The sequence below is a fragment of the Triticum aestivum genome, chromosome 2B, assembly GCF_018294505.1.
Source record: "Triticum aestivum cultivar Chinese Spring chromosome 2B, IWGSC CS RefSeq v2.1, whole genome shotgun sequence".
NCBI classification, from domain to species: Eukaryota; Viridiplantae; Streptophyta; class Magnoliopsida; order Poales; family Poaceae; genus Triticum; species Triticum aestivum.
Genome location: NC_057798.1, coordinates 280850775 through 280876748, shown reverse-complemented (window position 1 = coordinate 280876748; position 25974 = coordinate 280850775). Strand labels below are relative to the sequence as shown.

The following is a 25974-nucleotide window of genomic DNA, read 5'->3' as shown; positions in this document are numbered from 1 at the left end:
CTCGTCCAATCTTGCCACCACTCCATCTCCCCCGATTATCGTTCTCCACCTTCCCAGCCCTCGCCACTTCACCTCCCCCATCCATGCACCGCTTTTGTAGGCAGCCCCTGTCATCGCCGCCTTCATCGATGGCCCCCTCGCCACCACCACAGCGTGATGCCTTGCCATCATCTCCATGCCCCCATCAGTTGCGTCCACTAATCAAATAGTGGGACCTACAAACAGATTATACATTAAAAACTTAGTATGCAAGATTAGTGCAAACCCAAACCAGATTCAGCGAACTAAACCAAATATAACTCCCAGGCAAAGAAGGGTACCTCCCCATCAGTTCCATAGAGTCACACGATCGACAACATATACAGATTTCCGATCATATGAGTAGACAATGTTGCGAACCTCCCCAGACCATTCTGCAAAGGGTTACAAAATGGTAGATAGAAAATAGGGATGCATTTTATGTCCTCGTAGAAAGGACATATAGATATAATATATATGTCCAGAAATTTACCTGGAGCATGTACATTTAGAATTTTGTTAGCAACTCACCTGTAGAAGGCATAAAAATTGAGGTCACCAGACACAAAATTAAAAAATACATACACATCATGTATGTTCACGATCATGTGAAGTGAAACAATTTTGAACAATAAACCGAAAAATGACGTGTTAAATTAGTCTACGTTCCCAGGAGGCCAAACAGAAATCAAAAGAAAACGATGTTCAGTTATCAGTCTACAAACTGAAAGGCATTGTGCTATTCATGACAGTTCTCTTGAACTTCTGATGCAAGAATGCAAATTCGAATGACAAGAATAGACGGTGCCCCTTAATATAGACCCAAAATTAATTTAGTAAACCCATTGATCACAAGATTTTCCGACAGAAACACGATAGACTTCCCGACCTAGCCCTAGAACGGAACCCGTAACGTCCCCCGCCGCTCGGTCCCAAGCCCGCACTGTCGTGGGCGCCTCCCACACCGGCAGCATCCCTTCGAGGTCCCCAAGATGACGAGCGATCCGGCGCGGCGGAAAGGGCTGGCACTGAGGAGCAGCGACTCGGTCGGGAGCCTGGCCAGCGCCAGCGGCTCCCTCCATCATCGCCGCCCTCGGCCACATCCAACGCGGTCGTCGGACACGAAGAGGCGGACGAGCCCGGCAGCAGGGTGTTGTCCCTCCCATCGCTTTCATGTTCGACTACTCTTCCTTGGATCGCCTACCACCACAGATGCAGGGATCCTCTTGACTCACACGCCGACCATGCCTCAACCAGCGAGCATCGGCGCATCGCCGGCACGCTCCTCTGTGCTCTCCCTCCTCTCTTCCATGGTTGGCACAAGGGAGGGATGAGACGGGCAGGAGAGAGCCTCTTTATCTAGATCAGGCAGGGGTTAGGTTTGGAAAGAGTAAATCAGCTGGAGCGATTGAGGGAAGGAGATCGGAATGGAGCAGGGCGCGATTGAAGGGTATGGCAAGAAGAACTTTTTTGGAAAGCTTTGATTCTGGTGATAATTACCATATTCGAAATTTCCTTAGTTATAGCCTTACCATAGATGGATTGATTTATTACTATAATTATCATATTTGAGATTTCTAAGTTTATAGCCTTACCATACGTGGATTAATTGTGATTGATTACCATAAATACGTTGGGTATTGTCGGCCAGACGAGAAAGAGAAAAACCGGTGGGAGGGGGGTGGTGGGAGGTGGGACAAAGAAAAACCGGTTCTACAAACTGAAAGGCATTGTGCTATTCATGACAGTTCTCTTGAACTTCTGATGGAAGAATGCAAATTCGAATGACAAGAATAGATGGTGCCCCTTAATATAGACCCAAAATTAATTTAGTAAACCCATTAATCACAAGATTTTCCGACAGAAACACGATAGACTTCCCGACCTAGCCCTAGAACGGAACCCGTAACGTCCCCCGCCGCTCGGTCCCAAGCCCGCATTGTCGTGGGCGCCTCCCACACCGGCAGCATCCCTTCGGGGTCCCCAAGATGACGAGCGATCCGGCGCGGTGGAAAGGGCTGGCACTGAGGAGCAGCGACTCGGTCGGGAGCCTGGCCAGCGCCAGCGGCTCCCTCCATCATCGCCGCCCTCGGCCACATCCAACGCGGTCGTCGGCCACGAAGAGGCGGACGAGCCCGGCAGCAGGGTGTTGTCCCTCCCATCGCTTTCATGTTCGACTACTCTTCCTTGGATCGCCTACTACCACAGATGCAGGGATCCTCTTGACTCACACGCCGACCATGCCTCAACTAGCGAGCATCGGCGCATCGCCGGTGCGCTCCTCTGTGCTCTCCCTCCTCTCTTCCATGGTTGGCACAAGGGAGGGATGAGACGGGCAGGAGAGAGCCTCTTTATCTAGATCAGGCAGGGGTTAGGTTTGGAAAGAGTAAATCAGCTAGAGCGATTGAGGGAAGGAGATCGGAATGGAGCAGGGCGCGATTGAAGGGTATGGCAAGAAGAACTTTTTTGGAAAGCTTTGATTCTGGTGATAATTACCATATTCGAAATTTCCTTAGTTATAGCCTTACCATACATGGATTGATTTATTACTATAATTATCATATTTGAGATTTCTAAGTTTATAGCCTTACCATACGTGGATTAATTGTGATTGATTACCATAAATACGTTGGGTATTGTCGGCCAGACGAGAAAGAGAAAAACCGGTGGGAGGGGGTGGTGGGAGGTGGGACGAAGAAAAACCGGTTCTACAAACTGAAAGGCATTGTGCTATTCATGACAGTTCTCTTGAACTTCTGATGCAAGAATGCACATTCGAATGACAAGAATAGACGGTGCCCCTTAATATAGACCCAAAATTAATTTAGTAAACCCATTGATCACAAGATTTTCCGACAGAAACACGATAGACTTCCCGACCTAGCCCTAGAACGGAACCCGTAACGTCCCCCGCCGCTCGGTCCCAAGCCCGCATTGTCGTGGGCGCCTCCCACACCGGCAGCATCCCTTCGGGGTCCCCAAGATGACGAGCGATCCGGTGCGGCGGAAAGGGCTGGCACTGAGGAGCAGCGACTCGGTCGGGAGCCTGGCCAGCGCCAGCGGCTCCCTCCATCATCGCCGCCCTCGGCCACATCCAACGCGGTCGTCGGCCACGAAGAGGCGGACGAGCCCGGCAGCAGGGTGTTGTCCCTCCCATCACTTTCATGTTCGACTACTCTTCCTTGGATCGCCTACCACCACAGATGCAGGGATCCTCTTGACTCACACGCCGACCATGCCTCAACCAGCGAGCATCGGCGCATCGCCGGCGCGCTCCTCTGTGCTCTCCCTCCTCTCTTTCATGGTTGGCACAAGGGAGGGATGAGACGGGCAGGAGAGAGCCTTTTTATCTAGATCAGGCAGGGGTTAGGTTTGGAAAGAGTAAATCAGCTGGAGCGATTGAGGGAAGGAGATCGGAATGGAGCAGGGCGCGATTGAAGGGTATGACAAGAAGAACTTTTTTGGAAAGCTTTGATTCTGGTGATAATTACCATATTCGAAATTTCCTTAGTTATAGCCTTACCATACATGAATTGATTTATTACTATAATTATCATATTTGAGATTTCTAAGTTTATAGCCTTACCATACGTGGATTAATTGTGATTGATTACCATAAATACGTTGGGTATTGTCGGCCAGACGAGAAAGAGAAAAACCGATGGGAGGGGGGTGGTGGGAGGTGGGACAAAGAAAAACCGGTTGAAAAAAACCGGTTGAAAATAAACCGGTTGAAAGTGGGGGGGACTATTCAACCAATTCGTCCATTAGGAGTAGAGATGGAGCAGTTGGTGAATAGTCCGTGCGGTTTATTTTCGTTGGGTTTTTTTCATCATCCTCCCACCTCCGTTTTATTTTCGTTGGTTATTTTTCGTCTGGTTTTTTACCTCCCCACGGTCGATGCGCTCACAGGCAGCCCGCTCCCACAATCCATCGCCACCCACCCATGACTCCCTCACCCTGGCTAGGGTTCCTAGCCCCTCGTCCTCAGCCGCCGCTGCATGTTCCTCGCTGGCCTCGCCCGGGCGCCTCCCGGACCTCGCCGGGAGAAGCCAGCCAGCGCCGTTCCGACCTCCTCCTTAAGCCCTCGCCCCCATCCTCCTACTCAAGACGTCACCGTCGCCTCCCTCGCCCGCGGCCATGATGACCGATCTGGCGGTGGCGCCGCAGATCACCCTCTGGTCCATGGCCTCGACGGCGACGACGTATCCCGCGCCCGCGTTCTTCCTCCCCCATCTCATCTCCTCTCCGGTCGCTGCAGAGGAGCTCCGTTTCGCGCCGCCACCATGGTTGCCTGCAGCGAGCAGCAGAGGACCTAGCCGCCGCGTCCGACCGCAACCGCCGCCTGAAACCCTAGCCCCTCCTTCCAACTGCAGGTCAAGCCAGCAGGATCCCCTCCAAGAAGAGCATTTGATGCGTGAGTGCATCCCCTTCTCTTCTTGTTCTTCTTCTTCTTCTCGATTTGATGTGTGCGTGCGTGCTGTTCTGTGCAGGCCCGACTCGTCTCTGCTTGTTCACAACAAGGAAGGCCATGGACCGCGGACCTGCTCGACCTGCTCGACCTCCTCCTCACGCCGCCTCGGCCTCCCGGCCCTTGTCGCCGTTGGTCGCCCTCCACGGGTTCTGACGTGCCGTCGCCAACCGCTAGAGATGCCACCTCCTCAACGCACGATATAACCACATTTACGTGCAATATGCAACAGTTGTTTTCTCTGCTTCAGTATTTTTGTGTCTCTGGCAAAGTTAATCATCGTATTCATGTCATTTATTTAGGAGGGATCCCAATTACTGACTGCATCAGGCGACCAATCTGTGAGTACAGCATGATCTATCAATTCATTTAATTTCTCATAACACCAATTATTCTCGGGTTTTTTTGCATAATCTCACTGTAGTTGCTTGTACTGTATCAGGTAAAGATATGGAGCGTGGAGAATAAGAAATGCCTTGGTGTGCTGTCAGGGCACACTAGAAGTGTGAAGTCACTGACATGCCATTCTTCAAATCCTGGTCAGTTGTATATCAGCACTTGTTTAGCTTAGCTTGGGACATGTCTGCATAAGCTCGTAAACTCGAATTCAAGTAGGTTATTGTTTACGCAGATCTTATTATTTCTGGTTCAAGAGACGGTTCTTTTGCACTTTGGGATCTAAGATGTGACCCCCAAACCCCAAATGGTCATGGTGAAGCATGACTCATGTATGTTATCTAATGGCTACTGCAATCTAAATGCTCCTTTTAATTGCAGTCATCAAATATTCGTAGCAATATAGCATCTTTAACTGAATTCGTAGCAATATAGCATCTTTACATGTTAGATCTTCTGCTTTTGTCAAAGAAGCGCACAGTCCCACTCGAAGGAATCGGATAAGGTCTTGAGCAAAGGTATTGAATCTACATAGAATCCTTTTGCTGGTGACTGTACACTCCCTTGGGTTCATTTGCTTATATTGGTCATCTTTAGGGAGCTTCGACGAGCATCACATCAGTTCTGTATCTGAAAGATGACCTCCATTGCGCCTTCTGGAGTGCGAGCTATTGGTGTTCGTCGTGTTAGGAAGATGGGTGTATAACTCGTGGATCTTGGGGACAAGCGGATGGATCTTGGGTCTTGGGGACAAGCAGATGGTGTTCGTCGTGTTAGGAAGATGGGTGTATAACTCATGGAGTGCGAGCTGTTGCGTGGCGACGCTCGACTGCATTCGTTGATCTGACTGTCTGTCATCGTGCAGATGTCGAATTGTTGATGGAGGCTTCAGGTCGTCCTTCTCAAGGAGATGAGGCTGGCCATTAAGGATCTGGGGTGAAGGTCATGTCATCTCTTCTCGTGGCTCTACTGCCCACTGCTTCCACTGCTGATATTTTGAGCTCTTTGATCAGAGCAAGCACCATGGGAAGGTGAAGTTTTGAAACTAACTTGATATATTACCCCTTCAGTTCTTCTATACTTTGTACGACAATGCAATTTAGTCCTTACATGTAAACAATGTTACCCCTTACAGATGAAATTGTAGCAAACCAAGCCAACATAATCTATGTCCCTTTAGGAGGATAGTGGATGCCGGTATAATATCTATGTAGTGCATTTTTGGATTATGTAGAAACTTCCAATTATTTACAATGAGTACGGGACACAAACCGATGTGCTTGGTCTGTGCTTTGTGTTTCTATCACAACCTATTTTAGAAGGCGCCGTGATGAATGTTAATTTATTAGAGGAGAATCAATCAAGCGATTTTACGTGCAAAATAAGTTTTTAACAACCATATTCCACTTAATGATGATTTGATAACCGATTTATGGTTTCTTCTACTTTAATTAGGAAAGATGTTGGGGGCGTGAACTGTCCCGACAACGACACTGTTGCCTGCTGACTATGTGCAGGACTACCTAGCTCGACCTCTATCTCAATGGTAAGTTTCTCTCTTTTTCTATCTTCTGGTCTCCTTGTGCATTGGCATGGCAACTTCTGACATGGGATTCTTGTGTAGTCAGAAAATTAGGAACCAGAAGGGAAAATGGAAGGCGCCTTTGATGGACATTCAGCCCGGGTAACCTCATCTTGCCCACTACTGTACATTCATACTTCTTTTCATTTATCTCTTCTCCTCAATACAGGGGAACATCAAAACTCATATGATTTTGCCCTTGTTTGTGCAGAGTACAAGGATGATCCCTACATCTATACTTTTGATATGCTGAAGCACATTGGCATTAGGCCAAGGCAGGTTAGTGCTGCACAAATTCTGTTAAATGTAGTTGGCACATCTATAACTCATTCCACGTCCCTCTTGCACGGCGACGGCACAGATGTAGGGCAGCGGTGGCGGGTGCATATGTAGGGAAGCAGCAGCAGGTACAACCATCTTAGGGAGATCCTCTTCTCATATCATGCCCAGTTGTTACTCCTCCATTCGCTCGCCTCTCACCATATGTTCTACAATAGTGCGGTGGTGGCGGGTACAGGCGCAGCGCGACGACCTGTGGGCGCACCGGCTCTAGGATGACCAGGGGCTTGGTAGCTGGGTCCGATATCCCTGTGGTGGACAGAGATGATGGCGTATGGAAGTGGCCGGTGGTGGGCAGGGAACAATGTGGCCCCGTCGTCGTCCTCTTCGTTCAGCTTGACATGACCGTCGTTCAGCTGAAGACAATATTACATGGGGACGATTAAAACTGGGGCATGAATGCACAATACATATGTGATGTGATTTTTCTAAATGGAATTAATTTTGTATAGCTTGCATCCCTTTCTTCTGTTAGTAGTTTGTAAATAACATGAATCCAGTTTTGTACATAAGCAAGTGGTAGCCAAGTGGTCTGGTTATACATCTGTGAAGAACCTGCTTGAATGCATATGGCCTGGATGCCTAGGTGTACTTCACCCTAACTTCACCCCAAATCTGGAGAACTCACGTACCCAAATTTCCATCATGCCATGAATGTTAGATGCCTATAATGCTTTGGGAGCTGGGTGGAGATGTGTTTCATGATTTGTTTTTTTCTTTTCTGTAAGGCAGATCTTGTAAGTTATTCTGTCTTTCAACCTGTGCGTAGCATTTTGATGTAAGTGGTCTGGTTCTCTCAATCTATGTGTAGCGCGTTGTGTTTGTACTTCAAGCTGGCAGAGTACAGATCATTTTCATGGTCCAAATTACTAGCATCAATCGAATCATGGTTAGTCATTCCAGTTTTAGCATCTCGGTGCCTAATTACACTCTAATATTATTTACTTTATCATATATGATGATTAATATTTCCTTAATTTTTTTGTAGGACACAAGATGGACAAGTACACGCCCAGATTTTTGGGATTAATAACACCGGTGAGTTGATAGTATTGACATTTTTGGTACCTGTCTAAGTTTCTGGAAGATTAGTATGCTTTTAAAAATATATGATATCGCATACAAAATTGTTTACTCTTGTTTAGGGAAGCAGGGATATATAATACACACATCATATTTAAGAACTATGCTTTGCTCAGGTCTCTTGATATTTTCTAAACACAAAAATTAATTGCTCGGCACCGAGCACGATAGTATATAATAAGGTAGGCAAGTTTCTTATCAGTCTATCAGTCATTTGCAAATCTGGACATGATCGGCATTCAGTTCAGTTATGGGCAATAGTTACCATTTAGTTCCGTTCTGGGTTCCATTAGTTCAATTATGGGCAATAGTGGCTATTTAGTTCAGTTCATGTTCAGTTCTGGGTTCCATTAGTTCAATAGTGGCCATTTAGTTCAGTTCATGTTCAGTTCTGGGTGCCAGCAATAGTTGTCATCTATTTTAGTTCAAGTTTAGTTTTTGGTGCCATTTAGTTCAGTTCAGTTCAGTTAGGAGCAACAATTGACATTCAGTTCAGTTAAGAGTTCTGCATATGTACTTCTGTCGAATTCTGCACTTGCACAAAGCTTACTGGAACACTCATTTGGTCATAACATTCAAGCAAAAAAACATTTTCCATTACATCTCTTTCCACACATGTACAAGTAGTAACTGCAATTCCTTTTCAGTCATAAGATCCAGTCATAACAACAATAGTTAGTGATCACAATTTTGCATGTCATACTAAATTCAACTAACATCAATGACTTAGTTGGACGCTTTCTGCACTTTAAACATTTTAGAATGGTTGTTTACGATCAGCAACTCATTAGGCGGCGGTGGCATAGGCGGTGGCATAGTTGGACGCTTTGGAATTAGCTGTTCGACTGAGATGTGTTGGAAAAAGATATTGCCAGTTCCTCTGACTATGCTTGACTTGTATAATGTGATTTTCATTTATTTAGAGTGAATTACATAATATATAGATATGCATTATTATAGCTTTAGTAACTGATTTTCTGATGTTTAGAAACATGTAAGGTGTGTGTGTGTGTGGGGGGGGGGGGGGTCTTTGCTTTACTTTGATTTTATATACCTCAATATTTTTTTACATATGTTGCGATCGCAAAAATATTATCAACAAAAAATATTGAAATACTCAAAAATAAAATTACTACTTCCAAATATTTGACTGATTAGTCACCAAAAAAAGAAGATCGAAAGCATATTTCTAATTAATAAGGTTGACAAGATATGCATTGCTACGCAGTTAGTAACTAGTATGTGAATGGTAATTGGGAGCCGGATGCGCCTTTGATGTGGAGATAGTCGGTACCACAAGAATAAATAATTCACTGGTAAAGACGGTCGGTATTGTTGCCTGTTGTGCATGACCAGTGTTAAACCTCTAAAATATGTATGCCCCCTTGGAACGCACGGGCAATTAACAAGACCACTACTACAGCAGATTGTATCTGGAATTTTAAGAAGCCTTCTTCTATTTGCAGGACACCAGACTCTAAACATGGGTCAAGCTGGAGCGACTCAAGATGCAGCTTGACTTCTGGTACACTATATGAGTGATTCAAGACGCCCTCGATGCCACGGACACTGAATGTTGTGACGTCAATTTGGAAGCCACGGGATGGATCCCTTTCAGAGCGATCTAGACGCCCTCGATGCCTCGACAACTTCACGGGCGTCTGAAGTGTAAACTGACATCATACTTATAACTGGTCAGTTTAGCGATAAACCCTACATTTTAGTTTTTTGCTAGGTGTCCTATATGCACTTTTAATTTTTTATAGGTGTGGATAACTTCTTGAAAGCTAAATCTGCCCATATTGTATGTGATTTTCCGTGAGGCAGACTAAATTGGCATCTTGAGGATTCATGCTTCATGTATCATACAAGTGATCCATTCATAGCTTCATCTGTTGCGCTCTTACATATTGTATTCTGCTATAGGGTATAAATAGTACTCTTCCTTGGAGTTGAATCCATGTATCATGATTTTTGGTCGATACAGTCCTATAGTTCCCCACAAGAAAAGGACTTTGGTTGTGGCTAACTGGGTTCTCTCTGCCTCTCACAAGTTTTGTTTATTACTATACTACTATTATTTAGTTAGATAACTTGGACTGTCTAATAGGAGTTCTTACTCACTGCTAGAGATGCTAACTGATTCTCTCCGGCTCTCACAAGTTTGTCCTTGTGTTATCTCTTATTCAGGGTAAAAATAATGCCCAGAACAAAGAAACTATGTATTGTACTATGCTCATTATTGTAATTAAAGATTATCTTCAAAATTGATCATCACCTGGGATGCTACCAACTTGCAGGGTTGATGACACATTAAATTGCCATATTTCATTTCCCTCTTCTTCACATGTTACAAATATATCTTTAACAATAGAGTTTAATATTTGTGTTTTCACAGATAGGAGACAGGTAAGATCAGTCACCAGTGATGGAGTCATGAGGTTGTTGACGTCGTGCTAAATGTTGGTGTAGGGCCAAAGGAGAAGATATGGTGCAAAATTCTTGAGCTTGACATTATGGTACAATATAAATTTGAGTATTCTTGCCTATCATAGCAGTCTATAGCCTATATCACATTGCAAAATTCCATGAACAATTGGTCCACATTATTTGTTTGTTCTATTGTTCATGCCCAAGCATGGATGCAGGTGGATGTGGGCGCCAGGGCCGCCACCAAGGATGTAGGGGTCGCGCCACAACGGGCGAGGATGCATTGGGCATGCCGAAACTGACGAGGACACGTGAGCCGCACTCCAGCCTTAGTGTTTTTCCTAATTTCTTTAGGTACGCGAGGTTGATTTAATATTCACATGTATGCTGAAATTATGACACCAAAGAACCAGCAATGGAGTTATATGAAATTTCTCCCGAGAGCTATACTATCATTCTTTTTAGTATTGACTAATTCCCATGAGTTGCCCCAAAATTGTAAATATGAATTTGGATGATTCATTGGTCCTCATTAAAATAGCAGCATGAAATAACCCTCCATATATTTGTTGGATTTTAAATTGATCCTTTCAACTCAACTGAATTTTTTATTTCTACAGTATTTAGTGACTTTTACATCCTGTTTTGCACGCTATGGGGAATGATTGTAGGTATTTATTTAGTAGTCCTCATTAGGTGGACTGGGTGAAAATTGAGAAGCATGATTGTATTTAAGCTCTTAGCAATTTAGAATGTCAATATTTTCGGGCTGCCTTGCAATATTTCAGAAAATAATATTTTTAGGGACATTTTATATTGCCTCACCTTGAATTAGGCTTATTGTTCTACTGATGAGGCTTGAAAGTCCTCACAATGTGCTAAGGACCACCCTCACATTTCGGTTTATTCACCCTTAAATTTCTATAACGAGAGCTTAAATGCATTATTTTCTTTGGTTTTACCATGAAAGGAAAAAAAGAAAGAGAAAAGGTAGTCCGCCCTGACGTGCCAAGTTGTCCGGACATGTCCTGACCCAATTCCCTCCCTACTTATGGTCTAGGTTGGGGGTTTGCGAATAGCCTGGACATATGAAGATAATTTGAGGGTCCAATTAGGTGGTGTTATAGACTTCTCTTCTCCTTAATCCAACTGTATATTTTTCAAGTTTGCCAACATGGAAAAAATGTTGTAAACTTGTGACCACATATTCTCTGGGCACGTTGTAGCCTTGTTATTCACAATTGATGTTGCTCGTGATTCACCCTTATATTTGAGCTTAAAGTCTCCGCTTGGATTATGTTTGGTCCCTAAATACCCTCGTAAAATGATACAGACTCTAGCTGTCGTTTTTTTTTGCATGGTAATACGTGTCTCTTTATATCATAAGTATCGTAGTACAAGGCATGTACAAACTGAACTGGCAAAACTGAAAAGACAGCAAATCGCTAGCCTTTGTCCTTTGCACAAAGGAACAACAACCAAGAAGTAAAATTACAATCAAGACCGAAGAAACCTCTGAACTTGACACCAACGTCCGTCACCAGCCTTTGGAACCACCATAGCAGCCACCAAAGAAAAAAATGACGAATCATCTTCACACCCGAGTTTGAAGCGGCTCCATCGCTGATATGCAGCTTTGCGGACCTCCAAGGTGGCGCTGCGGCCGGTATTATACATGTGTATACTGAATCCGGATGAAAAATCTTACACCGATTCCAACCGGGCCCCGAGTGTGCTGAATTAGGCTTTTTCTTTAGTTGACAGTGGAATAGGAGGTTGCTTTCTTCCCTTTTATGTCACAATTTATACTACAACACACATTTCCTTTTGAGTATTATGCGAGTTCCTTTTGAGCCGACACACCAAATCTGAAGTTACACAACTCCAACCAAACTGAAGAAAATCATCAATGCAATTTTTGCATCACCTTTGTTTTTGTGCATCAGACATGATGCATTTTTTGTACCACCTTCTTTGTTTTGTGCATCAGATATGATAAGTCTTTCTATGTATATGATTGAATTATTATATTTATCAAAATACAATGCAAATTATTTTTTAATCTGTGTTACCGACTACCTTTTTTATCCATGTAAAATTTGCCATGCAACCAGTATAAAATTTAAAAAGCCCGTGACAACGCACGGGCAGTCTACTAGTATCTAGTAATGGATTAATCTCTTTTACCATACACACCTGCATCATCTCCTCTCTGCGGCTCTAACCGCTTCTCGTAGTAAAAAATACCAACTAATGTGGTAATGGATTGCATGCATGGCACTATGACCCAATAATTAACAATGGTAAACAATAACCACATGTATGCTAGGGAGACTAAAACTATGGGTCACGCTAACTGCCACACGTGTGGCATATACGACATGCGTCCACACACCATGTGTGGTGTACCCAGGAGGCAGCCCACACGGGCTGTGTGTGGGCGGACATTAGAATTGCCCACACGTGTGGGCGCGGCTATTTCGTGCCACACGCCCAACAAGTACTACTTATCTTCACCCCTGTGTGTGGCACGAAGCAAAAATGCCCACACGTCCTAGCGCAACTATGTTAAGTACTCCGCGGGATGACGGTTTAGTTGCCATCCTGGTTGGCAGATGTAGTTATCCGGTATGGCAACTGTAGTTATAAAAGCATGGCAACTCTATCTGTTTTGGTTAAATATAGTTGCCATGTCTAATTTATGATAGTTGCCGCGTGTAATCAGACCGTAGTTGTCGTGTGTGATTAACTACTTGCCATATATGGTCAAAACAGTAATTGTCATGTGTGTTTACCTAGTTGCCGCGTGTGGTCCAACCATAGTTGCCATGCATTGTTAATCACAGTTGCCATGTGTGTTTATCTGGTTGCCACGTGCGCACAACTGCAGTTGCCGTGTAGCAAAGAATCACAGTTGCCATGTGTGTGTACTGAGTTGCCACATTTGCGTAACTGCAGTTCAGTTGCCATATGTGTTTATCTGGTTGCCACGTGCGTGCAACTGCAGTTGCCGTGTAGCAAAGAATCACAGTTGCCATGTGTGTGTACTGAGTTGCCACATTCGCGTAACTGCAGTTCAGTTGCCATATGTGTACCGAGTTGCCACGTTCGCATAACTGCAGTTGCCATCCACAAGGTAGGAGTGTCGTGTGGGCGAAAAGCAGTTCGCCCACACGCGCATGACCTAGGTGGTGGCTGTGTCGGTGAAAAGCAGTTTGCCCACACAACTCAGCTGGCAAACAGCGTTGTGCGGGTGTGTGAGCAAACTCTCCAACGCCCACACATCAGCCCCGTCCTACGTGGCACACCAAATCCACCTTTTCGTGTCAAGATTCGTGCAAAAGACAGTGGACGATGATTCAGGCGTGTGGGCGAGTTGGGTAGCGCCCACACGTGTGGGCGTTAACATTTCCGAAAACTATTACGGTGTCGTGTAGCACTCCTGGATCTAGTAAAGCATACACGACGTCGGTGGACCCTCTGGTAATTGGCTACCACCTATTAATTAACATGATAAAAAATTCAATTATAAAATTACATTTGTCGGTACTTTGACTTAAAAATTACGCATAGTAATATCCATTGTGAAAAGTAATAAGCACTTGAAGAAATAGTAATCGAATTAACTAGGTTACTACTCCACGCATATCTCCGCCTCGCACCATAATTTGAGCACATAGTAAAAATTCATTCAAAGAAGAGGTAATAGCACCAGCAGTCCTTGAACTTGTTCAGGATGTGATGATCTAGTTCAAAACTTGTAAAAGCAAACTATTGCATCCCACAACTTGCACCCAATGTGCAAATTTAGTCCTAGCCAATCAGACGACGACAAGTGAAGCCTAGTCAGCAGAGCCGGTCAGCGCAGCACATTTTGCAATTACCCCCGTCCTTAGCACTAATCAACCCACACTACACCACCTGAGTTTAACTGCGTGGATTTTTCTTTGCCCCTAATAGCACGACGATTCAAAAAGATGAACAGAGTTTTCAAGCTAATGCAAACCAGTACTGTGAGACATTTTTTAGAAGTCAGCAGATCCTAACACACTTACAAATGTCTAGAACATATGCCTGATCAGGTAAACCAGATGATACATGCATATATAGAATCTGGCAAATTACTAAGAAAAAAATAGATTGTTAATGCAGAGACACTCACGGTTCAAGGCATCAAAATCAAATTGATTATCCGGGGAATAATTATCAGAGGCGCACCAACACAACTAAGATATAAGCAAAAATAGATCATTAATGTGCAGAGACAAACATGCTGCAATGCATCAAAATCATATTGATTCTCCAAGGGGCAATTATAGGGCCACCAAATACAAGCAAGGTGATGAAAGCAAAGCTGTAACAAGCTGAATGTTGCTGATCATGAGAAGTTTCACCTCAATCTTAACACGGCACAATCGTAAGCCATATACTAACAGAACAATGGAGCTCAAGCTAACAGCGATGGTACTTAGAACGATGGGATGGAATACTAGCTGGTAGTCTGATCGAACTGAACTCTGGAATAAAATCAACATCGATCAGCTCTGCTCTTACGGGTAGTTTGTGAAATCGTCTGCGCGCCGATGCCATGGCTCTGCCCGCCGGCCCACTCGCCGGCATAGCAGTCGCCGCTGTAGAGGCGGTAGACGCCGTGGCAGTGGCGGAGGCACTGGCGGTACTGGCCGCGGTAGCGGCTGCCGCGCGCCCAGCTCTCCATGCCGTACCCGTCGTACTTGCCATCCACCCAGTCCCCCTCGTACTTGCCCTTGCCAAAGAAGTTGTAGACGCCGCTGCCGTTGCAGCGGCCCTTGTGGTTGTGGAACTCCCCCTCGTAGCAGTCCCCATTGCTGTAGAACTCGACGCCCTCCTGCACCACGCGGCCATGCGCGGCGGCGGCGCCGCCCCTGCCCTTGCTGTCGCGGGCGTGGTGCGGCCTGTCGTCCTCGTCGCAGATGAACCACTGCACGGAGCCGGACTGCGGGGAGCGGCGCATCCGCAGGCGGCGCACGGCCGCGGCCGTCGCGGCGAGCGCGGCGGTGGCGGCGGCCGCCAGGAGGAGCAGGTGGCGGTCGTCGCGGAGGAGGAGCAGCAGGAGGAGCGCGAGGATGAGGGCCGGGTGGGGCGGGCCGCCCGGGCGGAGGCCATGCGGGTGCAGCGCCTTGCCCTGCGCCGGCGCCTGCTACTTCTTGTCGTCGGGCTCCGGGTCCTCCACCAGCACCGCCTGGAAGGAGGAGCAGTTGCGCACAGTCGGGGAGCACAGCAGCGAGGAGGGCGTCCGCGTAAGCTTGCCCGCGCCTCCTATGCCGGAGCCGCCGCCCCCGTGGCCGTCCATTGCTCGCTGCCGCCGCTCCCTGGCGCCCTCCCTCTCCTCAATTTCTGACGGATCTTGCTGGTCTGTCGCCGGTGTGAGAGAGAGCCACTGCGGCCGCAAACGCAGATCGGAGGGAAGGGGGGAGGCAGGTTCATTAGTGCGGGTTGATTAGTGCTAAGGCCAGGGAGGTAACTGCAAAATGTGCTGCACTGACCGGCTTTGCTGACTAGGCTCCACTTGTCATCGTCTGATTGGTTAGGACTAAATTTGTACATTGGGTGCAAGTTGTGGGATGCAATAGTTTGCTTTTGCAAGTTTTGGACTAGATCATCACATTTTAGACAAGTTCAAGGACCGCTGGTGCTATTACCTCTTCAAAGAATGGTAACCAAACAATTCACTTACTAGTATCTTTTGTTGCGGGGTAGCCAGTTACTATTATTGACTAGGCAGATAAACAATGGTAAAAAGGTACTAGCACTTTCTAGTCTAGTAGTAAAAGGAGGCATGTGATGGGTCGCTCATGCCAAACCAGCAAATCGGTCCCGGTTCTTTCCGTGTACTGGTAAAACTACTGGAAAACATGGCAACAGCTGCAAAAGCTTACTGATCATGCATTGGTCTCTAATTAGCTAACCTGAACATCAAACATAGTAATGATGGGAAGAATGCGTGCTCATACTGTCTGTACCTCTACACAATCATAATACATCCACATTTAGCAGTAAGACATTGTGTGGTCAAGTAATATGTCATGACAACAATGCTTCTGAAAGTTTCAATGGTGAATTTAAGGTAAAGTTCAATTCTTTAGCCGTAAATTAGAATTTGCTAATCATCTTTAGTGCAAATAATAACTTTTTTGCAGGGTGTAAAAATATTTACTTTGAATATTTTGAATTTTAATTCTAATAATCGTTGATGTATAAGTAGTAATTGTTAGTAGTAATTTTGATTAGTTAGTTGCATGTATGTAGTTAGCTGGTTAGTGGCCGGATGCCAAAGGAAAGCTAGCGCGCACTCGGTATGGATGCACGCAGGTCGTTGGTGCAATAGACGCGGGGCGCGCTGGTCATGGCTCGGATGAAGACCGGATCGTGCGCATGAGTGAACGGGTCACGTAAGAGGAAGCCGGCTCAGCAGGAGCTCGTGCGTGGCGTGCGCGTGAGGGTCGCATGAACAGTTAGGCAGCGTCTGTGTCTATTAAACTCATTGTAATCGCGTTGATTCGGTTTGAGCCGAGAGGAAGCAATACAAGAGAGGAAAAAAGGCCCCGGCGTTCGTCGCCGCGGGTGTTTGTCGCCCGGTAAAATCGTCTCCTTGTATTCTTGTGATTGTTTGTCGATCCTCGGTTCCAACAATTCGTATCATTAGCTGATTCATTTTGGGCGTCGTTCTCTTTGCCGGAGGCGTGCCGGGGGTGGGGGAGTTCGCCGGCGGCTCCACGATGCTCCGGGCCCTGTGTCGGTCTATGGAGGTGCGCGGCGCGGCGTGGAGGCCGCGGCGGCACGGTGAGGAGGCCGCGGAGGACCTGCGTGGTGGCGGCTTCAACGACACACATCAACATGGCAATAAGCCGTGGCGGCGAGCCGGGCACGACTGGTGCATGTTATGGATGCGCACTGGACGCGTCGGGCGCGTCGGGACCGCGGGCGCGCGTACGAGCGTGTGGTTGACGTTGGGAGGAGGCGTATGTCGCCGTTGTGCTCGAGTCCATGCTCAAGTTCGGCTACATCCTTCCGGCGTTTGTCGCTGGCGGCTACCATGGCGGACGCGGAGGCGGCGCGCGGTGAGCGTTTGGTGCGGTCGGGCTCGTCGGGCGCGTCGGGTGCGCGCGGACGTGCGGGACGCACCGGTGCGGTCGGGCTTGTCGGGTGCGTCGGGTGCGCGCGAGACGTGCGGGACTCACTGGTGCGGTCAGGCTCGTCGGGGCGCGTCGGGTGTGCGCGGGACGTGCGGGGCGCCGAAGGGACGCCAGACGTGTGTCGCCGGAGAAGACGGCATATGGTCGCCAAAGAAGAAGAAGGAGAGGTTGCAGCACTCGTGCGGAGATGATGCATGCTGTGTTGTTCGCGTCGAGTGTGGAGGCCGCGGCGGCGGGTGTGGGAATGACGACGTCGATGGGAGCAGCAACGTTCACTCCGGCAGGCGAGCGTGCGGCGGCCCCAGAGACAAAGAAGGGACATTCCCGGTAGCAGCTCTGGCGACGGCAAGTCAAGATTAAAAGGGAAAATGTTAGTAGTAATCTTGGTTAGTTAGTTGCATGCCTGTAGTTAGCTGGTTAGTGGCCGTCTGTTGAGGAAAGCTAGCACGCACTCGGTATGGATGCATGCAGGTCGTTGGTACAATAGACGCGGGGCGCGCTGGCCATGGCTCGGATGAAGACCGGATCGTGCGCATGAGTGAACGTACGGGTCACATAAGAGGAAGCCGGCTCAGCAGGAGCTCGTGCGTGGCGTGCGCGCGAGGGTCGCATGAGCAGTTAGGCAGCGTCTGTGTCTATTAAACTCATTGTAATCGCGTTGATTCGGTTTGAGCCGAGAGGAAGCAATACAAGAGAGGAAAAAAGGCCCCGATGTTCGTCGCCGCGGGTGTTTGTCGCCCGGCAAAATCGTCTCCTTGTATTTTTGTGATTGTTTGTCGATCCTCGGTTCCAACAGTAATGACCTCAAAACTAGGAATGCACAAGAAAATATAAAAGAGCAACTTAATAAAGGCAGAAAAAATCAATTGGTCATGGGTGTGTGTAGTGTGAATTAAATTGTCAAATCCATGTCTGGTGCAAAACATATGCTAATTCTATTACCACATCTTCTATATTCTTTACTAGAATTAGATTCTTATACTAGTTCTCTTTAAGCGTATGCACATGTATATACTTAGGGAAACGTTTGTGCTCGGTGCGCCGGCCGAACAATGGGCCGGTCGCACGCGAGCCACATTGATCGATAAAGAATCGTGCGTACTAAACGCACCCGCGCGCTTCTATCGAGACCTTATCCCCTCGCGTGCCCCTCATCCTCTCGTGTGTCCCCTGGTTCTTCTTCCTCACGAGAAAAAACCCCTGCCCATCTAATTCCTTCTCTCTCGCGCGTGACCGTGCCATGCGGCCGACGGCAAGCTCCTGCAGCGACGGGCGACATATGCTTGTGAGCGTGGCCGCCCAAGTCTCATTTGCCGCTGCGAGCTGTGATGACGATGGCGGCTTGCTAGAACCACAACCGTGGCGAGCTGCGACGGCCACTGCACGATGAGATGAAACGGCGACGCTCACGGCCGCGGGACGGGACTACTGCTGCCAGAAGCTGCAACCTCATCATGGGGAGCTGCAAACAGCCGACGCCGAGAGCTGCAACCTCCTGTCGACGGAGCATCAAGGCTCGTCGGCCACCATGGTCATCGTCGATTTGCTACAACTGGTGTCCAAATTTGCTACAACCGGTGTCCAAACTTGCGACGGCCACTGCGGGGCGAGCTGCAATGGCGACGCGCATGGCCGCCGGATGTTGGGACTATGGTGCCAGAAGCTGGAACCTATTCGTGGGGAGCTGCAACCGGCAACGCCGGGAACTACAACCTCCTGTCGATGGAGCACCAGCTCTCGCTGGCCACCACGGTGATCATCGATTTTTGTTACAACCGTCTCAAAATTTGCTACAGCCGGCGTCGAATTTTGCTACAACATGTGTATTTGCATTTTGCTACATAACCACCGTCGGGAATTCACACGCGTGCTACAGCCAGCGCTTCCAATTGCTGCAACCGCAACAGTGCAACCTACAACCGGCATCATGATTCAGCAGCGAAGATGATTTTATGTTGGAACCATTGCTCGATTTTGCTGGAAGGGTGCTCGTTTTTGTTGGAACAGGTGACCTTGCGACGATGAGATGCGACCGACGAGCTGTGGCATCAGGCGTGAGCGGCAACGAGCAGGCCGGCGACATGTGGCCTTCCCATTGGAGCTGCAGTCGTCGCCATCGGAGTTACAGCCACGAGTGCCGATGTTACATGCGTGGAGCTGGCAACCGGCAGCGAGGCTGCGACTGCGGCGGCGACCCATCGGCGGGGGTGGCAACCGGCGGTGCTGGTTGCACTCGCTCGTCCATGGCACCGGCGCCTGCTGCTCTTTTTCTTTTTTCCGCTGCGCTCGCCAGATTTGTTTTCGGGAAGAAAGGAACTGCACTCAGCTTGATCTGACGGCCTCATGCGTTTGTATCTGATGGCTGCGGTGTGACCGGCATAAAGTTGGGCCGGCGCGCCGGCGCCTATCGGTGCCCATATACTTATGTGATTTACAATTAATGAAACAATTGTAGTATTAAATTTACCACATAAAATCATATCGGTTCTGTTGCCAATCATTTCCTAGAGGCAACATATGTCGTAACATTACCATGTGCACAAATAATATACTAGAATTGAAGGACAGAGTGATCAGACTCGGCGGGCAATACAATTGATTAAGTTACTATATTTAGTCAGAAATTTTAGGTAGTTAGTGAGAGGACTAGCGTGGAATCTAGTAATGCATTTAATATTATTACCATATAAGCTAGCCTTTTTACCTTCATTAGCTATAGTGGTGGCAGAATGTAGCGAGGCGGAGGTGCGGTTTGGGGTAGTCGGTAAAAAATTTAATTCCATTACCATATATGCAGTGTTTTCTACCATCCTTAGTTGTTGGAGCCACCGAGCGGGCGCGGAGTGAGCGATTAGTGAGATATATACTATTGTCTGGGGCATCTAGGCCCATTATATGGCAACTCACATTTGTAGTGCATGATGTATAATACACGCCAAAATGATTTTTCAAATTTGTTTACATGCACTACAACCATAAACGGTCATTGATTGCTTTCAAATAACAAATATACTATTGTTTCCTAGCAATGACTTTTCAAGCAAAGAGGGTATGTATGTACGCTCTGATTTTTAAGGCATCAGATACAACCAAATAATATAAGGCCTCGTCACACTTTTTAACGCCCAATGTTTTTATACAAACTAAGATGATCAAATAATACAAAATGTGACCCAAATTATTATTTTACTTTTAGGAAAATACGATGCATGCTGATACCCACATATGATTTTGTTTGTGCGTACAAATACCCACACACGATTCTTTTTAGTTTTAGGAATGCACATTGTGTGGCAATACCCGCACATGATTTTTTTCGTGTGTATGTGGATCTAAGATATCATACCCGCATACCCTTTTTCATTATACGCATGCTTTGTAGATATAAACAAAATTGATATACTTTGGACGGTACATACCCGAACACTACTTTTTATTACATGTATATTCTATTGAGACATACCTGTGACTGATACTGGAGATATACCAAAAAATTGTATAATTTACATATACCTAATATATAGGGTATGTACATGTACCTAAGATATCGTACACACATACTCATTTTTTAGTACATGTATATGCCTTGAAGACATATCCAAAAATAATGTAGTTTTAATGGGTACATATCTAATAATGATATACTCTTTTTTTGGGGGTATGTATATGTACCTAAGATATTATACACACAATCTATTTTCTCCAAAATATTAACATGGCGATGGTGCCATATGACATACATTTCTCCAGAAATGTATAAAACATCAATAAAATATGAATTCTTGTTCTCTGTAAAAAAGTCCATGTATCATGCATGTGACCATTAATTGTTCAATCCCGCTTTCCATTCTAATGTGGGCATTAAGTGTCCATATCAAGAAATAATCAGCAAATAATTCTTTCCTAATGAAACGCTCTAGTACTAGTACAAGTGCACATATCTCAACGTAATCCGACGGTTTGTAGGCAAGGTGCCCAAACACCTAGGTGTCCCAAATGGCTATGGACCAGTTCTTTTGGTGGCTTCTAGAATAAGCTGCAATAAGCTGCCCCTGCCTAGCTTATTCTAGAAGCCCAAACAAATTTATTTTTTTAGAAGCCTAGTAGTTAAGACTTGAGTAGTACGCTTCTAATTTTTTTTTTAGTTGGGCTTCTAGAATAAGCTGGGTAGGGGGTAGCTTATTTTGAAAGCCAAAAAAAAGCTAGCAAAAGAATTGACCCTATATATATATGAGTGTGTGTGCGCGCGCGCGCGTGCGTGCTTGTTTGTGTGTGTGTGTGTTAGCAAACGAGACAGCGACATATGGGATTAGAAATGTGTTCGCAGATGGTAGCAACTGTAAGTGTTATTCTCCGGTTCGAAAAAAAATGTAAGTGTTATTCAAGCATGTTAAAAAAGTGTTACTCGGCTGCCTATTTGTAATAAACTTTTTTTTTGAGGAATAATAACTTTTTGACTAATGTACGTGTGTCAACTTGGAACATTCGATGTCATTTCCATTTCGGTGCCGGTAAAATAGCATCACGGGTTGTGATAGCGGCATTGCTTTAGCCATCCAGGTGGTTTATTATATTTTTGATGCAATCAAAGTAGTCTCCCGGGCTCTTCACTAGACATATTAACTTATGAACTAGACAAACGTAATTCGGACAAACATGATTAACCCTGTAAACACGATCGGGTAAGCTTAGCCATTGATTGTTCGTACGAAGCAAAGACTCGATCCAAGGGTGAAAAACATGGGGTAGATCGAGGACCACCTTTATTATATGTGTAGGTGGGTTGCATGCTAGCTTGCAATGAGACAGGACAATTTTTGATGACGATGATGAGATGAAGATTGGCCAAAAGGTTTCCTTTGCATCGGCAGCTTGAGGCACAAGACTTTAGGTAGCTCTGCTGTTTTTCTGTTGTCTGATTAGCTAGGCTTCGTGAAAGGCAGATAGTACGTCTGCATGTGCAAGAGGTTTCGTGCGCACTGCTAGAGATTTATTTGGTGTAAAGTGCTGCACCCAAGAGAGAGAAAATAAGATGGACATAAAGGGACGTGCCACTAGTGTTTTCGTCGGCGTTCTGTTTAGTCGTTTGACAGTTAATCTTTGTTTTTTAACATAATACAACCACATACGTTCTTACACTGATTCTATCTCTATGAGCACCTTCAAGAGACTAAGCCGGCATATCATCTTAAAATTGACGAAGTCACTACACACACCTTCGTAGTCGACGGGAATGTCTCCTTCCACAGAATGCACATGGCCAGATGACCTAAAATTAATTTAGAAAAATGCGAGCCAAGTTCAGGACTTGAACTTTACTGGGCTGGGATACTACTATCCTCCTAACCATCCTACCGCAATTGAAAGGTATATGTAATTGAAAGATATGCCGGCTCAATTATATGCTCGCCTTTTCCCTAGAGGTAATTAACCCCCCTCTCAATGGATGAATCTTTTTTTTTTAACATAATACAAACACATACGCTCATACACTGATCCTATTAATCCAACCGCAGTTGAAAGGTATATGCGATTGTCTAAAAGGTGCACTTCCTCTCGTGGGTTCGAATACTCAAGGTCACCTTTGGGAAAAAGGCGAGAATCCTTTCTACTCCTTATTGGATCACTAAAAAGATTAATAAAACACTGATACGTAAATCATTATCAATCTGCCTATGTTGAAACCAATTCTTTGAAGCTTCATGTGACAGCATCTGCTCGCTGCCAGCCTCCAGTTAATTGTCGGACTGCCTCTGAAGTGGCATAAACCACCTCAGCCTTGAGTTGTCGATGAAGATAGCCGACTTGCACTGCAAAAATTTCTCGCCCGGCCAGCGTCCATAGGCTGAATTCCCGCACGGTGCTTACAAAATTCAACTTGTCTAGTTTTGTCAGTCAGACCAGACCGGTCTCATCAGTTGGTCTAGCCGGATGACATGTTCGACTTGGCCCGACGATCAACATAACATGCGGGAGTGGGAAATGGACCCACCTAGGCCATGTCACGTCGATAGTGGATGTGAGCCATGATCCCCGCTCATAGTTACCAAAGGTCCCCTCGGTCCCCTTGCGCTTTTAATGCCACTATGCGGATGCAAAGACATATCGTGCCACCTGATGGAAATTACCTGCCAGTGTTTCATACCCCCAACCTTTATAAGAGAATGGATGAAGCGGAGGATAGTTTACTGCTACTTGTGAACTGCTTTGGGATTTCCCTGTAGAGGAGAGGATGATGCAGTACAGTAGAGATAAATATTTCCCTCAGTTAAGAACAAAGGTTATCACTCCAGTAGAAAAACCAAGCAACAATTCATTAGCAGCACATGCACACAAACAACAAATCCTTGGAACCCAACGTGAACAAGGAGTTGTCAGTCACTTGACGGTCATGAGCAAGATTAAAATTGTAGGGACAATTGCATTTTTGCCCATACTTCAAATGACTTTGACCATTATTTTGAAATAACATGTTGATATGAACTCAGAAAAATGCAAATAAGATATCAGGATGTTCAGAAAACATCACCTACAATTGCATGTAGTTTTTATTCCTGAAAAAGTACTGTTTATACCTTTTTATTTTTAATAATGTTAAAACCATTAATAACCTTAGGTAGTTTAAACAATACTTTTTTCTTGAATGCAAATGACATACACAGAAAGGTAATGTTTACCTGAACATTTTGATATCTTATTTGCATCTTTCTGAGTACATATCAATTTGTTATGAATTTTCAAAATATTGGTCAAACGGTCAAAGGGCATTCGGGTGACCTCGGAGGAAAATCTAAGGGAAAAACTGAGCAGAGTCGGTAAGTAAGGGCAAAACCCGTGGGTAGGTTCCAACTAGGGGCAAAAATGCATTTGTCCCTAAATTGTATGGTATTTGATAGATAGATCGGACAAAAATAGAAAATAAAATAAATAAAAGAAAAATGCAGCAAGGTTTCGGGTTTTAATATATGATAAAAGATAGACCCAGGGCCCATAGTTTTTAGAAGAGGCTTCTCTCTTGAAAATAGCATACGGCAGATAAACAAATTACCGTTGGGCAATTGATAGAAAAGCAAATAATTATGATGATATCCAAGGCAATGATCATATATAGGCATCTTGTCTCAGACAAGTAGACATAAACGATTTTGCATCTACTACTATTACTCCACACATCGACCGCTATCCAGCATGCGTCTAGTGTATTAAGTTCATGAGAAAACAGAGTAACGCCTTAAGCAAGATGACGTGACATAGACAAGATAAACTCATGTATGAATAAACCCCATCCTTTTACCCTTAATAGCAACGTACATACATGTAGTGTCCCCTTCTGTCACAGGGATTGAGCACCGCAAGATCGAGCCCATTACAAAGCACCTCTTCCATTGAAAGAAAAATCAATCTAGTTGGCCAAACCAAATCAATAGACCGGAGAGAAATATGAAGCTATATTAATCATGCATAAAAGAGTTCAGAGAAACCTCAAATAATATTCTGATCATAAACTCACTATTCATCGGACCCCAACAAACACACCGCACAAAGTCATTACATCGAATAGATCTCCAAGAACATCGAAGATAACATTGTATTGAAGATCAAATAGAGAGAAGAAGCCATCTAGCTACTAACTATGGACACATTGTTCTATGGTAAACTACTCACGAATCATCGGAAGGGCATCAAGAATGATGTAAAACCCCTTTGTGATTGATTCCCCCTCCGGCAGAGTGCCGGAAAAGGCCTCCAGATTGGATCTCGTGGTTCTTGAACTTGCGGCAGCGAAAAAAGTATTTCGTGGACTACTCTATTGGTTTCACGATTTTAGAGAATTTATAGTGGCGGAGTTAGGTCAAATGGAGCCACGTGGGGATCACAAGCCACCAGGGCGCGCCCTGGTGCCTCGTGGGCCACCGATCCATCTTCTCGTCCCCTCTTGAAACTTCCAGGGTCTCTTATTGCGAATAAAATCTCCAAAAAGCCTCGTGGCATTTGTACTTTGTTTGGTACTGATATTCCGCAAAACATAAAACAAGCAAAAAACAGCAACTAGCGTTGGGCACTACGTTAATTGGTTAGTCCCAAAAAATGATATGTAATTGCTCGAAAGTGTATATAGAACATTCAAGATTGATAATATAATAGAATGAAATAATAAAAAATATAGATATGTTGGAGACGTATCAATCATCCCCAAGCTTAATTCCTGCTCATCCTCGAGTAGGTAAATGGTAAAAACAGAATTTTTGATGTGGAATGCTATTCATCCTATATTCTTTTCTTTTGTAGCACGAACATTTGGACTTGAATGATTCAAAGCAATAGTCTATAAGTTGACACGAAGACATCAATACTCAAGCATACTAACAAGAAACCATGTCTTTCAAAATATCAACGCTAAAGAAAGTTATCCCTAGCCCATTGTGCTCAATCACTGATCTACTCATGAAACACACTCAACATTAGCTACATCCAATGCA

General features: G+C 45.5%; 1 long non-coding RNA gene and 1 pseudogene across 13 annotated transcripts; one reads left to right on the top strand and one right to left on the bottom strand.

Annotated features, from left to right (window-relative positions):
* Window positions 1-3917: 3917 nt before the first annotated feature.
* LOC123044746 (uncharacterized) lies at window positions 3918-11600 on the top strand. 13 transcript variants are annotated; one of them, XR_006420296.1, is made up of 13 exons: window positions 3918-4435; window positions 4512-4830; window positions 4932-5028; window positions 5121-5217; window positions 5360-5403; window positions 5483-5916; window positions 6341-6431; window positions 6510-6569; window positions 6679-6746; window positions 6829-6874; window positions 6965-7844; window positions 9356-9583; window positions 10288-11600. It is a non-coding gene; the product is annotated as an uncharacterized lncRNA (long non-coding RNA). The 13 variants fall into 13 exon arrangements; XR_006420297.1 differs by having other exon boundaries at window positions 5337-5403; XR_006420295.1 differs by having other exon boundaries at window positions 5321-5403.
* A 2990-nt stretch (window positions 11601-14590) lies between these two features.
* LOC123041198 (uncharacterized) lies at window positions 14591-15968 on the bottom strand (annotated as a pseudogene).
* Between the last annotated feature and the right edge of the window lie 10006 nt (window positions 15969-25974).